Source organism: Sceloporus occidentalis, unplaced genomic scaffold (genome assembly GCF_023333645.1).
Source record: "Sceloporus occidentalis isolate IW3139 unplaced genomic scaffold, rSceOcc1.0.p SCAF_7, whole genome shotgun sequence".
Taxonomy (NCBI): domain Eukaryota; kingdom Metazoa; phylum Chordata; class Lepidosauria; order Squamata; family Phrynosomatidae; genus Sceloporus; species Sceloporus occidentalis.
Genome location: NW_028316987.1, coordinates 49,343,283 through 49,357,421, shown reverse-complemented (window position 1 = coordinate 49,357,421; position 14,139 = coordinate 49,343,283). Strand labels below are relative to the sequence as shown.

Sequence of the window (14,139 nt, the reverse complement as noted above, 5' to 3'; positions counted from 1 at the left end):
GTGCTGCAGAAAACGGAGTTTATCACACACGAATAGGTCCTCGAAGCAGCCCTGTTCTGTCCCCCGGCACGCACCCGTTCGCGTCCAGTCCTGACGGGCGTGATTTTTGCCTGATGGATATGTCAGCAAAAAATCACGCCCATCAGGACTGGACGCGAACGGGTGCGCACCGGGGGACGAAACAGGGCCTCTTGGAGGACGTATTCATGTACGATAAACTCCATTTTCTGCAGCACGCGTGTGCACACGAGCGTCCTCCTTCTGTCCCCAGAATGTGTGTGTGATAAGGTCCTATATTACTTGCAGTTTTCTTAACATGAGACATACTCTGCCTGAAAAAATTATTGTGCTATTTTTTCTGTTGAAGAGAAATGAGTTAACTGCCTGGTTTAACCTGACTGGTCAAAGTAATCAAATGTGGTGGAAGAAATGATGCAATGCCAAATCCATATCCCCATCATCCAGATCATAAAAATAAAAGTTTATCTTCAAGCTGTTTATATTGCTGGAATTAAAATATTCATTTACTCAAATTATGATTTAAATTATTCAAATATACACTGCTGCAAAAAGCCAGGCAAAACATTGATCAGCATAAATCTTACAATTCTGCATAATAGACATACCAAAATAGAACCCTTTTATAAACCACCTTGATATTGAAAAATGTACAGATGTGATTGTATGCCATTGTTTTCTGCCTGCATGCCAACTCATATGGCATTGATGTAGTTAGGAAACATACTCTTTCACGAAATGTTTTTGAGAGTCCCTTCTTTCTCACTTCTTAGTAGAATAGCTTAGATTCCAATTCATGCTTTCCTTCCAGTTCCAATGTGACACAATTCTTCTAATTATTGCATCTGTTCAATGGCTTTTGTATCCCTTTCTAAAGAAGATTTATCACAAGAGGCACACCTGCTACCTTTACACTGAACTTGATGTTATAGTGTTAATTTCATCCAGTTTAATTCTCTTATTCTGTAGAAACAATCAACCTGGTTATGAAGAAGGATATGCAGATTTTAGAAGTAGTCAATTATAAATACATAGTTAGTTGCAATTCCTTTTGATCTAATTATAATGGTGTAACTACATTATACCAGAGAAGAGCAACCAAGATGATCTGGAAACCAAGTCTTATGAGGAACTTAGGGATCTAGGTATGTTTAGCTTGGAAAAGAGAAGACTGAGACATGACATGATACCTTTAAATATATGAAGAGATGTCCTGTAGAGGATAGAGGTAGAAGGTAAGAGTGAGGTTTCTGTTGCGCAAGAAACTAGAACACAGACCAATGATTTAGATTACAAGAAAAGAGATTCAACCTAAACCTTAGGAAGGCCTGTTTTACTGTAAGAACTGTTAGATATTGGGATAGACTGCCTTGAAAAGTGGTGGACTCTGCTTCCTTAGAGGTCTTTAAACAGAGGTTGGGTGAATATCTTTCAGGAGATGTTTTAGCTGTGTATTCTCGCATAGCAGAAGGTTGGACTAAGTGGTCCTTGTGGGTCCTTTCTATTCTATGATTGTAACTCAGTGAAGAATAGCCATTCTTTTCACAATGTAACTGTCACTTTTATTTACTTAGAGGTACTTAGAACCTTTTGTCATAGAGGTATTGTACTGCTGTTCAGGGGTGTGGACTAGAGATCTTTTGCAAATTATCACTGAACTACAAATCCCAGGAGTGTATAGAAAGGAGCCATGATAGCTAAAAGTGGTATCAGCGTGCTATACTACAAAGCTTAGTGTAGCTATGCAGTGTAGACTGCAGTCCTATGCAGATTTTCCTTATTGAACTAAAAAAAAATATTTTTAGAAGATATATATTAGATTGAATTGTTACATACTTTATTAGCCTCAGCTATGTACTTGAGAGCCAGCATGCTGTAGTGTTTTGAATGTTGGGACTATGACTCTAGAGACCAGAGTTTGAATCCCCACTCAGCCATGGAAACCCACTGGGTGGCCTTAGGCACGTCACAGTCTCTCAGCTTCAGAGGGGGAGGCAAAGGCAAGCCTGCTCTAAACAAATCTTGACAAGAAAACCCTATGATAGGTTTGCCTTAGGATCACCATAAGTCAGAAACAACTTGAAGGCACATGTACACATACAAAAAGAATTGTGTACTCAATTGTCTAGGAGTAACTCTCACTGAATTCAGGACTGTTTCATGGTATTTTAGTACCACAGAGAAGAAGCATCTTTATGAGTGCTGTTTGTAGATTTGAACCAACCAGCAAATTCTTTGCTTGCAGACATTTAGTTTGGGTTTTTCTATGCTATTAACTCATTTTCATAACAAGGCAGGGGCCAATGTTGTGGAAATTCCTCTGTGTGTATATAATAGGTACAGGAATTCTGCAGCCCTCCAGATGATGTTGGACTGCAATTCTCACCATTCCTGGTAATTGGCTATGCTGGATGTTGTTGCATTGTGTGCAATGACATCTGCACATGATGCCTACTGTTGCCATATTGCAAGGCATAAAATCAGCAAAATAGAGCATTAACCACCACCACTGTCAGTTCTATTTGCTTTTTGGGAGAGGAGTTCTGGGGGCTTGGTTTTGTTTGCTACTGGTTTTTTAATCCGCAGAAAAAAGAATCTCAATTTTCACATTTTCCTGGAAAATTTAGATGAGAGGTTGTGTGACTGGCAGATGCACATTGGTGATGGAAGGAGGAAGCTGTGGTGGTGGGTAGGACAGACAGAGTCCAGCGATCATATGATCAAGTGACAATTCTCAAGAGACATGAAGTTTAAGAGGCTCATTCACATTTTTTAAAAGGGTGCTGCATTTGTGTGCATAACTGGGTATACCTGCTTGATATGTATTAATATCTGTATCTATGTACCTCTGATTGACTGGCTTAGCTTTATTGAAGGCCAAAGGCTAGTCCTTCCATAGTAAAAGAGGAGGCAGAGGAGTGTCCTGGATCAGGGTAGAAATGTTTGCATGCTTGACAGACAGGAAAAAATAAGTATATTGGACACATAGCTGAAAAAGATTAATGGAAATTAGCTTGTGGGCCACCATTTTGAATGAAGCGATCTCACAGTGGGGTAACATGTGGCTGCTTAAGCCAAATTTGCCATGATTTGCCTCGACGTCTGAAGTAATAGTTTAGACAAGCCAAGGGTCTCTGTGAATCTGGAAAACCTGGGGCCCACCCAGATTTTACAGTAAGTGTAGACTTGCCCAAAGGCTGCCACAAATGAGGGAGAGGAGAAAAGTGGCTTGAAGCAAGGGGGCATTTGACCTATTTAAACAACAAACTGCTATTCCTAGAGACTTTCTGGAGAGCATTTGTAAAAAGGATTTGTGGGCCACATGGTTGCAGTTTGCCCATACCTGGTGTAAAATAATATAAAGATTATGTAAATCATTTCATTTTTTAAATAGTCCTGTGACACACCCACACCCTTTCAAGATCCATTCATTGTGTCATTTGTAACTCACTTGTAACTTGCCCTGGTTACAGCGGAGCCTAGTCAAGCTTGAAGTCATTCTCAGCTTCCGTTATTTTCAGTGGGCCTTCTGACATTTCAGACTCTTTCCAAGAGGCAGCCTTTCCTGCCCTTGACGTTAGTTACTAAAATCCAGTATAGCTGATGAAAGCAAAACATATTCTTCTCTCCATTACTCTCTATTACAAATAAAAAAAATAGAAGTAGAAGTGACTCAATAGGATGAGAGAAATTCTGCATTCAGCATCCATACTCTACTATTTGTGTCCAGTTTTATTTCTTTAATGATGAAGACAGTGGTTAGTTAGCGGTACTTTTTAACAACCCACCCTAGACTTCCTCCAGAGTAGACATGTCTAAGATTTCACTGTGAATAACCCAATTTTATATGTATGTTTTGTTCCTGTAGTCAAGACCAGGTCTTTGTCTGTCTGTTTCATATATTAGAGCTCTTGCCAATTTAATATTTGTCAGACATTTAGATGATTGAGTGGCTGGTGGAAAAAGTAAGGACGATTACTTTTTAGCTAATGGAAACAAAAAGGAATCTTTTTTTTTTTTTTTGGTTTTGTTTCATATAGTTTCATCAAGGCTATCCTGCCTGAACATTATTAATATTAATATAAATATAACATCCAGGCACAAGTAGAAATGGATCAGGCACAGGGTTCCCTGTGGCACAGAAATTGTGCTGGGAAAATCTACACGAGAAAGCTGTCATCCACATAATAAATGCTTTTTCTTTGTCAGTCAAAAGCAGTTGCCTCTTATAATGTGAGCAGAACATCTTCCCAGAAGGGTCTTCTGTGGTTATCTTCTTAGTTCCCTATAGTGACATTTTGTCATTTTTACAATATATTCAACAAGATCCTACTTTAAAACCACCAGTTAAGTGTGCTATGCAATTTTCACTAGTTAATTTGAACCATTTCCCAACTGCCTCTGAAATTCTGGTAATTTCACTGATGCTTAATTGAATGTATCATTGTGTGGTTTGTGTCTTTGGAAGTTGTCAACCATGACTGTACCAGAGAACTTGATCTGAAAATCTCTAACTTGATTCCTATCTGAAGCTATATGTTTATAGGAAACCCTAGTGGCACAGTGGTTAAATGCTGGTACTGCAGCCACAAGGTTGTGAGTTTGATCCCAGGCAGGGCTCTAAGGTACATTCAGCTTTCCATCCTTTCGTAGCTTGTTAAATATTCTACTTTTTCAAAAGTAAAAGTAGACTTCTGATACTTTCCTCTCCCCTTTTCCTTTGGAATGTGTGGCAGTCTGTGTGTTCTCTGGAGTCACAGCTGTTCACCTCCTTGTCTAGCTATCGTCCAATTTCTCTTCTTCCCTTTCTTTCTAAGGTTTTGGAACGGGTTGTCTATTCGCGCTGTCTTGAGTTTCTTGAAGCCAATTCCATCCTCGATCCCTTTCAGTCTGGCTTCCGCCCAAGGCATTCTACAGAGACAGCTCTCACCAAGATCTCGAATGACCTTTTACAGGCCAAGGCTAATGGCCTTTACTCTGTTCTCATCCTTCTTGATCTGTCTGCAGCCTTTGACACCCTTGATCACTGTCTTCTAGTTGATATCCTCTCTGATCTTGGGTTCTCAGACTCTGTTCTCGACTGGTTTAGATCTTACTTGTCTGGCAGATCTTTTGCAGTAGTTGCAGAGGGCCAGACTTCTTCTCCTGTTCCCTTATCTGTTGGAGTTCCCCAGGGCTCTGTTCTGGGTCCCCTTCTGTTTTCTCTCTACACACTGTCCTTAGGAAAACTCATCAGCTCTTTTGGCTTTTCCTACCATCTGTATGCCGATGACACCCAGCTGTATCTTTCCGCCCCTGACCTTTCTCCAAGGCTTGAACAGCAAGTTTCGTCTTGCCTCACAGCTGTCTCGCAGTGGATGCGCCATCGGCGTTTGAAGCTCAACATGTCCAAGACGGAGCTTCTTGTCTTTCCTCCTAAGCCCGTCCTTCAACACTCCTTTTCTGTCTCTGTGGACAACATTTCTATTCAACCAGTCCAGCAAGCCCGCAGTCTTGGTTTTATCTTTGACTCTTCTCTGTCGTGTATCCCTCAGATCCAGACCACAGCCAAGGCTTGTAGATTCTTTTTATACAATATTGCCAAAATCCGACCATATCTCTCCGCCTCTACTGCCAAGATCCTGGTCCATGCCCTAGTGGTCTCACGACTTGATTACTGTAATGTCCTCCTGGCTGGGCTTCCTCTTTCTCACCTCCGTCCTTTAATCTCTGTCCAGCATTCAGCTGCACGCATTATCACATCCACACACCGCTCTGACCACATCTCTCCTGTGTTGGCATCCCTTCACTGGCTCCCCCTCCCTTTCCGCATTCAGTATAAGCTCCTGCTGTCCACGTTTAAAGCCCTCCACGGACTGGCCCCTCCCTACTTATCAGACCTTCTTTCTCCTCACCTTTCCACTAGGGCCCTCCGTTCTAGTAGTCAAGGTCTGCTGTCTCAGCCCAGGATTTCCTCTGCCCCTTCCCGGATTCGCCCCTTTTCACTTGCTGCCCCTCACTCCTGGAACCTTCTTCCCCCACAAGCAAGAGCCATCACTTCTTTAACCAGCTTCAAAACGGAGTTGAAAACCATCCTGTTCAGAGAAGCGTTCCCAGGCATTGCATAATTGTCGCTCACTATTTGATGTTCTTGTGGTGCCTGTTTATTGAACCCTTTCCTGTATTGCTATGTACTGTATATGTATTATCCTACTTGTGAGTATGTATTTTCCCTGGAAAATGATTAACCATCCATTATGAAGCCTCCCCCTCCCTCCAGTCCATCTGCCTTGGTCCAGGCCTTGGAGGTAGAGCGGAACTGCTGGACCTCTTACCCTTTCCCTCCACCACTCCCTCCTCCTTCTGTATCATGTCTTTTTAGATTGTAAGCCCGAGGGCAGGGAATCGTCTAATTAAAAGATTGTATGTACAGCGCTGTGTAAATTTACAGCGCTTCATAAATAAAGGTTAATAATAATAATAATAATAATAATAATGTGAAGGAAACTGAGGACAAGTGTTATAGACCTGCCTGTTCTACTCCTAACCTCCCTGTGTGGAATGTCTGCAAAGGAGCTAAAATGTTCAGATAAACAGAGTTCCAAAGATCCACATGACTATTTCCTTATTTGCACAGGGAGGGCTGTGTGAGAATTCCTAAATACATCCTCTCCTCCAGTTGTTTGAAGGGGTGGGCAAATCATCAAATTTCTTGTTATCTCAACTGTAAATTAATGTCAGCTTGCATTAACATCAGTTTGCAAACTGAGCAAAGGTCATTTTTAAAGGAGTAATTAATACTTTTCTTATTATTTGCACACACTTTCCCCTAACATTTCGATTTCAGTACATTGTTGTGTATAGTTTCCCTTAAAATACACATTTTTATTAGTTTTTAATAAATTGGGCTGTAACATTCTGAAAAAGTGTGGAATTCATCATGGAAAGGTATTCTAGTGTTTTATTTTAAATAGGCTCCACGGATGTGAATCTGATAAGAGCACATAAAAAGTCATATCAGATTATGTATAGAAATTCTGGCAAATGGTATTTGAAGAGATAAGAGAGATAATGGGACAATATCTTGAAATAAGCCCAGATACTGCTTTATTATCAATTTCTGATAAGGTTAAATGTACTCAAGTTATTAAAGATTTGATCACAAATTTATTGACAGCCACAAGATTAATAATACCAAGAAAATGGAAAATCCAAGGTAGCTACCAAATAGAAGAATGGTATAAAAAGTTTGTGATATTGCTAATAATGTTAAATTAACAGGTAGACTTAAAGTAAAAAAAAAGGATTATGGAAGAGGAATGACTTTGAAGAGGTATGGAATAAGTTTACAGTGTATGTCTTTATTAGAAACAGATCACTGGCCACTAAACAGATCACTGTCAAGTAGAGTACTCCAGGCCTGTTAGAGATGACTTTTCTGTTCACATATTTATTTAATATTATTTATTGATTGATTTATATCTATTATTTTTCCCAAGGTAGGATTCAAGGCAGCTTATAATAATTTTAAAAAGATCAAGCTAAAACATTAATTTACAAAAGTTAAAAAAGAATTAGATAACAATATTTTAAGACTATGATTAAAAAGAGTTAAACTCATTAGAGACATATTTAAAACATCCTTTACAATAAAAGATTAAAAATACAACATACCACTTTATATACACACACAACTGCTCCATAATTAAAATGCAAAGGCTTGCCTGAATAAAAAGTTTTCCACCTGCTGTGGAGGAAAGAGAGCAGGAAGGGGGACAACTAGACCTCCCATGGAAGGGAGTTCCACAGCCTGGGAGCAGCCATGGAGAAGGTTCTCTCCTCATTCCTCACCAAACGTGCCTACAAAGCTGGCAAGACTGAGAGAAAGCCCACATCTGCAGATCTTAAAGCGTGCACTGGTGTATATGAAGAGTTAACAGTCTTTCAGATTGTCTGGACCCAAGCCCTGTAAGGCTTAAAAGGTCAAACCCAGCACTTTAAACAGAAACAGACCGTTAGCCAATGGAGCTGTTTCATCAAGGGAGCAGGGATGTAGCCAGGATTTTGGTAACAGGGGGAGGGGGGGTCCAGACTAAGTGCCATCACTTTAGGCACTCTCTCCCACCCACCCACCCAATCTCTTTTGTGGTGGCCGCCCAGGCAGAAGAGGGGTTCGAACCCCACGCCCCCCTCCTTGGCTACGTCCCTGAAGGGAGTTGTATGAACCCCATAATCCAGGAATTTAAAGTTTATTTCCAGGACTGAATCTCCCAGTACCCACATGGGCAGAAGGAGGAGGGGCCCACCTGCATGATTATCCTTGCATATCATCTGAACTAAGGACTACTACTACAACATTTTGACCAAATACAGAGCTATGACAAGGGGGTGAAACAGACTGCCCCTTTGCACTGGCTTGGGGTGGCATCAGAATGTGGTGTTTAGACACTGCATGCTTTGATACTGCCCTCAAGCTGGTGTCTTGCCATCCACCCAGCTACACAGTGGGCAGCTTTGTGGTGCTCTGGTGGCATGGTATTTATATGCCACACAGTGCAGAAGCATCACAAAGCCATGGCAGCAGAGGAAAAGTTGGCTTTTTGTGCTCCTTATACCTATTTTTAGTCTCAAAATCAGATTTTTAAAAATAAAGGAAAGTGTGCTTTGTTTTTATTTTTTAATGGAACTGACTTTTGGGTTACTCCTGGATTCATGTTGAGAGGCTAATGCAGAGCTAGAGGATTTACAAGCTGCAAAAGTAACTTAGGACTGCCCAGGTTTATATAGCCAAATTTGGAAGTAGGCGTAGGGAGATATTAGCAGGCTTTGGGAGGAATCCTCAAGATTTACAGGAACTTACTGCAGCCTCTAAAATCTAGGCTTGCGGCAACCTCCCAGAGGGCATTCTCTGCTGTCGCCCCCAAACTCTGGAACGACCTGCCGGATGAGATCCGTCAGATAACATCATTAGACAGCTTTAAAAAAGCGGTCAAGACGGATCTCTTCCGGCAGGCCTTTCCAGATTAACCATCCCGGCCCAGGTTCCCTGATTCCCTCATTCCTCCCGTGGCCCCATCTTAGTGATGGATGAGGATCAACAGAGGGATATCAGGGTTTTTAGTTTTAATTGCTGTTTTTATCCTTGATATTGTATTTTTAATATGTTATACTATTTAATACTGTCTTAAGGGGGGGAGGGATAAAGTGTTTTTAATTGTGATATTTTATATTTTACTGTTGTTAACCGCCCGGATTGGTTTGCCAGAGGGCGGTATACAAATAAATATTATTATTATTAAAATAAATAAAAATATTATTATTATTACAGAGGCACAGCAATTGTTATTGGAGGGTGGAAATCTGAAAGTGAAAACTGATCTAGTGAAAATACAACATGGCACTGGGTACAGAATACAGATTGAATTTTGAGGAATACTGACAATAAAGAGACTAAGAGGAGGAACAGAATTGTATGTTAGGAATCCTAGCAGCATTTTGTGCTGTAGCATTTTGTTATAGGATCCAACTTGTTCATTCAGATTAGCTGTGAGAGGTCTAAGGGCACTTTACTAACAACTTGTTCTTTTTTGTTTTCTTGCAGACATTGTTGGAGAACTACTAAACACCAATATCTTCTGATGGGACTGAAGAATGTATTATTACTGCTGAAGGGGAAAATGTATTGCAAATTGTTTTCAAATGTTAAAATTAAGTAACCTGCAATGCAAATAGACAATCACTCTTCACATTTGTGTTTACTTGTATGATGATTTTCTTTTATCTAATACAGTGCAGAAATTATTAAACATCTGAAAAATCAAATTACAATATCATAGTTCATTTGTAAGGAAGAGAACTGCATTTGAACTGTTAAGGTGAAGAACACAAAGTAAAAATAAAATATTTCTTTTTAAAATTTGTATTATTTTGTATATATAATTTTTATTTTAATATAGTGGAAGTATATAAAATTCTCTAATGGAATTTTCATATTTGTGAAGTTCACTTATATTTTTCCGGAAGGACTAAAACTGAGTTAGCATCTCTAAATGGGGACATAAACATTTCAGAATCAAACGTTTACATAGTTTTGTGAAATTTTAGTTGGCCATAATAAAGACATTACTGATTTCAGACTTTGTTTTCTTCTTTTGGACCAATGCAGCTTCCTTTATTTTTATTTCAAATTTCAGTTTGCTTCATTATATATATATGAAACAGATGTGTCATAGGTTGTGTAAGTTTAGTCCCTAGTGCAACTGATCAGTCTCCAAGTTATCTTTTTCACTTGGTGCCCTATCATAGTACACAATTATAGCACTATGATCCAACTGCCATGGCAACATCTTATGGAATCCTGGGATTTACAGTTCGGGGAGAGGTTCTCAACCAATACCTCATTAAACTACAAACCCCAGGATTCCAGAGGATGTAATTGTGGCAAGTAAAGTGGAATTTTAATGCTATGACTGTATAATGTGAAAGAGCCCTTAATGAGTGAACTGAAGGCCTTGATACTCACTGCACATTTGCTTGAGATATAGTGTAGCCTAGCTGTACTGGTGTGTACATGTGCTACACTGACAGTGTATAGGCTCTCAGTGTTGACCACAAAGATGTACAGGCTTGGAGAGCCTCCACATTAATAGCAGTCTATCTTCAATAAGTTGGGGAAATTTGGCTTGATTTGCACGAGGGACAAAAAGCACCAGTTATACAGTACTCACTGATGAAGATTCCAGGCATGAGTGAACAAATTAACATTTATTAGGGAAGAATATGAAAGAACACACATACGAGATAGCCTCACTCTAATACCCAGCGCATAGAGCTAACCAAAAAAGAAAGTGAAAGGAAACAGTTAAGAGTTGGATTGAGACTTAATATCTACCTATCTTGAAGAATGGTCCACAGAAAGCAGGAGTGACTCAGACCAAGAGTCCGGGGCAATGGAAGCAGTTCAGACCAGAATCTGAGGGCAGCAGCCACCGACAAAGGAAGGGAGGGGAAATTCGACTGGTCATATTTATACTTTAAAACTAGCCACAAGCCAGGGTGATTTCATGGGAAACAAAGACTTGATCACCCTTTGGAAAGACCAAAAGGGTTCCCAATGTGGTGGCTAGCTTTGATAACCAAAAGATAAAAAAGGCTAATTTGTCAATATCTGGAGAATCCCAAAATGAGGGGACAGGAAGGACATTTAGTAGTATAACGGGATGAAAGGGACTTCAGTCTCATTTGATCTAGTTGCCAGAACTCATATTTCGATGTTTGGATTTTTAAAGAAGTTAAATGTATGTGTATGTGTACTCTATCAAGCCCCTTCTTCAGTTGTTTTCAGCTTTCCACATTTCTGGGGTCTGTGTGCTATATTCACAATACTAATTTTTCCAATGTTTTATAACTCTACGGCTCATGCTGGCCTCGGCAGTTTGGTATCAAAACATAGCTGATCATCAGCCAAAACCTTATGCATTTTGCCAGTTGATCACTGTGGGTTAAGCAGGTATAGAAAATGAAATAAATGGGTTGGATCCAGACTAAATTGATCATACCTTTGCCTATTGAAATCAAGGGGACAAATTAGTCATGATTAGCATGAGTTCCATTAGTTTTAGTTGGATTAGAATATGAATAACTTAGTTGAGATCTGTCTCATCATTGGGCAATGCAGAAAGCATAATAAGATTACAACTGGATCCTATTCCAATCTATTCCCAGCTGTAACAGAGCTTAGTTATGTGACTGATCCTTTTTTCCTCTGTATAGCACACTGCTGTGAAATGTAAGCTAAAAAGTGAGCTTTAGAGCAATATACAAGTGTCCTATATATATTATGATATATATGTAATGAAAATTGCCAGTAGTATCTTTTATACTGGTATTTTCTTAATGGTGGAAATCAAACATCTGCTTCTCAAATGAAGTGTCCCTGATTGCCACTAATTTTTGTCAAGTGTCAACTGTTATTTTATTTAAAAGACTGTGTGGCCTTTTCCATACAGACAAACAAAAAATCCTGTATGGGTTACAGAAAAGATACAGAAAACCTACACATCAATAGGGCAAAAACTAGTAATCATGGAAAACATGACTTTTCCTCAGAAATTAGTAACACAGACAGCAGCTCAAATCAGTATAAGGAAACAACAGTCTTCAGACAAAAGAAATAAAGTTGCAGTCCCACCAAACTATACTAAACCTCATTCATTGTCACATGTGTCAATACATTAGCTAAATTACCTATTGTTCTCTTTCAAGTTTTTGATAGTAAGCTTCTTACAGAAATGCACCTGGAATCCATAAGGCCTAAATGTTCCGAAGGCAGTATATCCCATGTGATCTTGGAAGCTAAAGTTATCACTTGGATTGGAGAGCACCAGGGGACACCAAGTGCTGTAGGCTGTATTTCGGAGGAAGGCAATGGCAAACCACCTCTGTTCGCAAAAAACAAACAAACAAACAAAAAAAAAACACCAAACCAAAAAAACCCTTTGATATCTGTGATGCCATCATAGGTTGAAAGGCAATTTGGAGGCATGCACACACCTAGAATCTATGCACAGTGATATGCCATGTCCCTGCCTGAGGAAATGCAGGATGTTTCAACTTCCAGTTTATTTGATGCTTTAAGATAAATGGATTACTCAAGTTCATTGTGGTGTGGGGTACATATCTCAGGAATGAAGTCACAGCTTTCCAAATTGTTGTTGTAGTGTCCCTTCAAGTTGTTTCCAACCTATAGCAACCCAAGGCAATCCTATCACAAGGTTTTCTTGGCAAGATTTTCACAGGAGGTTTGTCTTTGCCTTACTCTGAAGTGTTCCAGGTGCACAAGGGCAGCAAAAAAGGTCATGCATTTGTTGGAGTTAGTACTTGAGAAAGACTGGCGGCAGGAGTGCCTACTTATGGATATTGTTAAGTGACTTGTCACTAGGTCCTATCCTTATTTAGAGTTCTGACATGCTTTAAATGAACTATCCAGTGTAGAACTGTCAGCAATATGTTGTAGTGTATCATTTTTATCATGTATTGGCTCTCATGCTATTATTCTTATTTGAATTATCTGTTCTCTGTGGATTGCTTACTGCACAGTGCAAGTGTAGAAAATGTGGCATATAAATAAATGACTAGACCTGTTAACCTTGCTCTAGATCAGCAAAATGGCACTTGATTTATTTACTGAAAGAATCGATGTAATGAATAAATGAATGGACTATTTCTCAAAAATAAAAAAATAAAAAAAATTCAGAGCCAGCACATCAAAAATATAAAAGCATGAAATACATGGTGAAGCAACTCACCTAAAATTGGGAATGTCAAAATACAGAAGCAAATGCACATGCAAATGGCTACCAATCTGTTCCCACTTGAACATGCTGACCATAAAGTCCTATAATCCTGTAATGTAATTTGGCAGTGAACAATTCATAATCATTCATTCAGCTATGCAGCAAGACCAGGTGTTAAGATCTTTGGGGAAAGCTCTTCTCAGTCCCTTTGCCTTCCAGATGAATTGAAGTGCAGCTCCTATCATCTGTGTCAGCAGTGATAGGGACTTTTCTGCAACACATCTGGAGCATGTCCAGGTTGTGGAAGGCTAAATAAAAGACAAAAAACAGCAGCAAAAAACTTGATCCTTTGTGCTAAATACCTCCAGGGCATGTACATGTTTTAGCTAATGCCAGTAGGACATAAGCACGAGCATTAGGCCTACAGAGCTAAGAAGGACATTTCACGAAAGCATGTTTGCTAAGCTTCATTTCTCCATGACTTCCTCAAAAGTGACTCAACTCTTTACTAGCTGCTTCTTTTCCATTTCTCCCTACCTAGCTTTTCATATTTAGAAAATCCTGTCGTTTGAAACTCACACTTCTCTTTTGCCACATTGCTGGGAAAATTATCACTCATATAACAGTCTGGCAAGTTTCATTAACTTTCTCTTCTTGTGCCACTTTGTTCTATAGAAGTGCCAGGTTGGATAATGTCATGTTAAGCCCCAGTGCTATGACAGGTTTAAGATCTCCTTCAACAGCCTCCCCTCAAAGACCTGCTGGTGGTTCTAACTTTTTTTTTTTTTTTTGGGGGGGGGGGAACTATTGGTAATAATTTATATTAAAACTTTCTCATAATTTGAGA

At 39.5% G+C, this 14,139-nt stretch overlaps 1 long non-coding RNA gene across 1 annotated transcript in view; it reads left to right on the top strand.

Moving 5' to 3' along the window:
- LOC149309714 (uncharacterized) overlaps positions 1 to 9,787 on the top strand; it is a 68,628-nt gene extending 58,841 nt beyond the window's left edge. Inside the window, exon 3 of the long non-coding RNA XR_016281845.1 lies at positions 9,599 to 9,787. This is a non-coding gene — a long non-coding RNA (uncharacterized LOC149309714). The remainder of the gene's footprint in view (positions 1 to 9,598) is intronic.
- Positions 9,788 to 14,139: the final 4,352 nt, after the last annotated feature.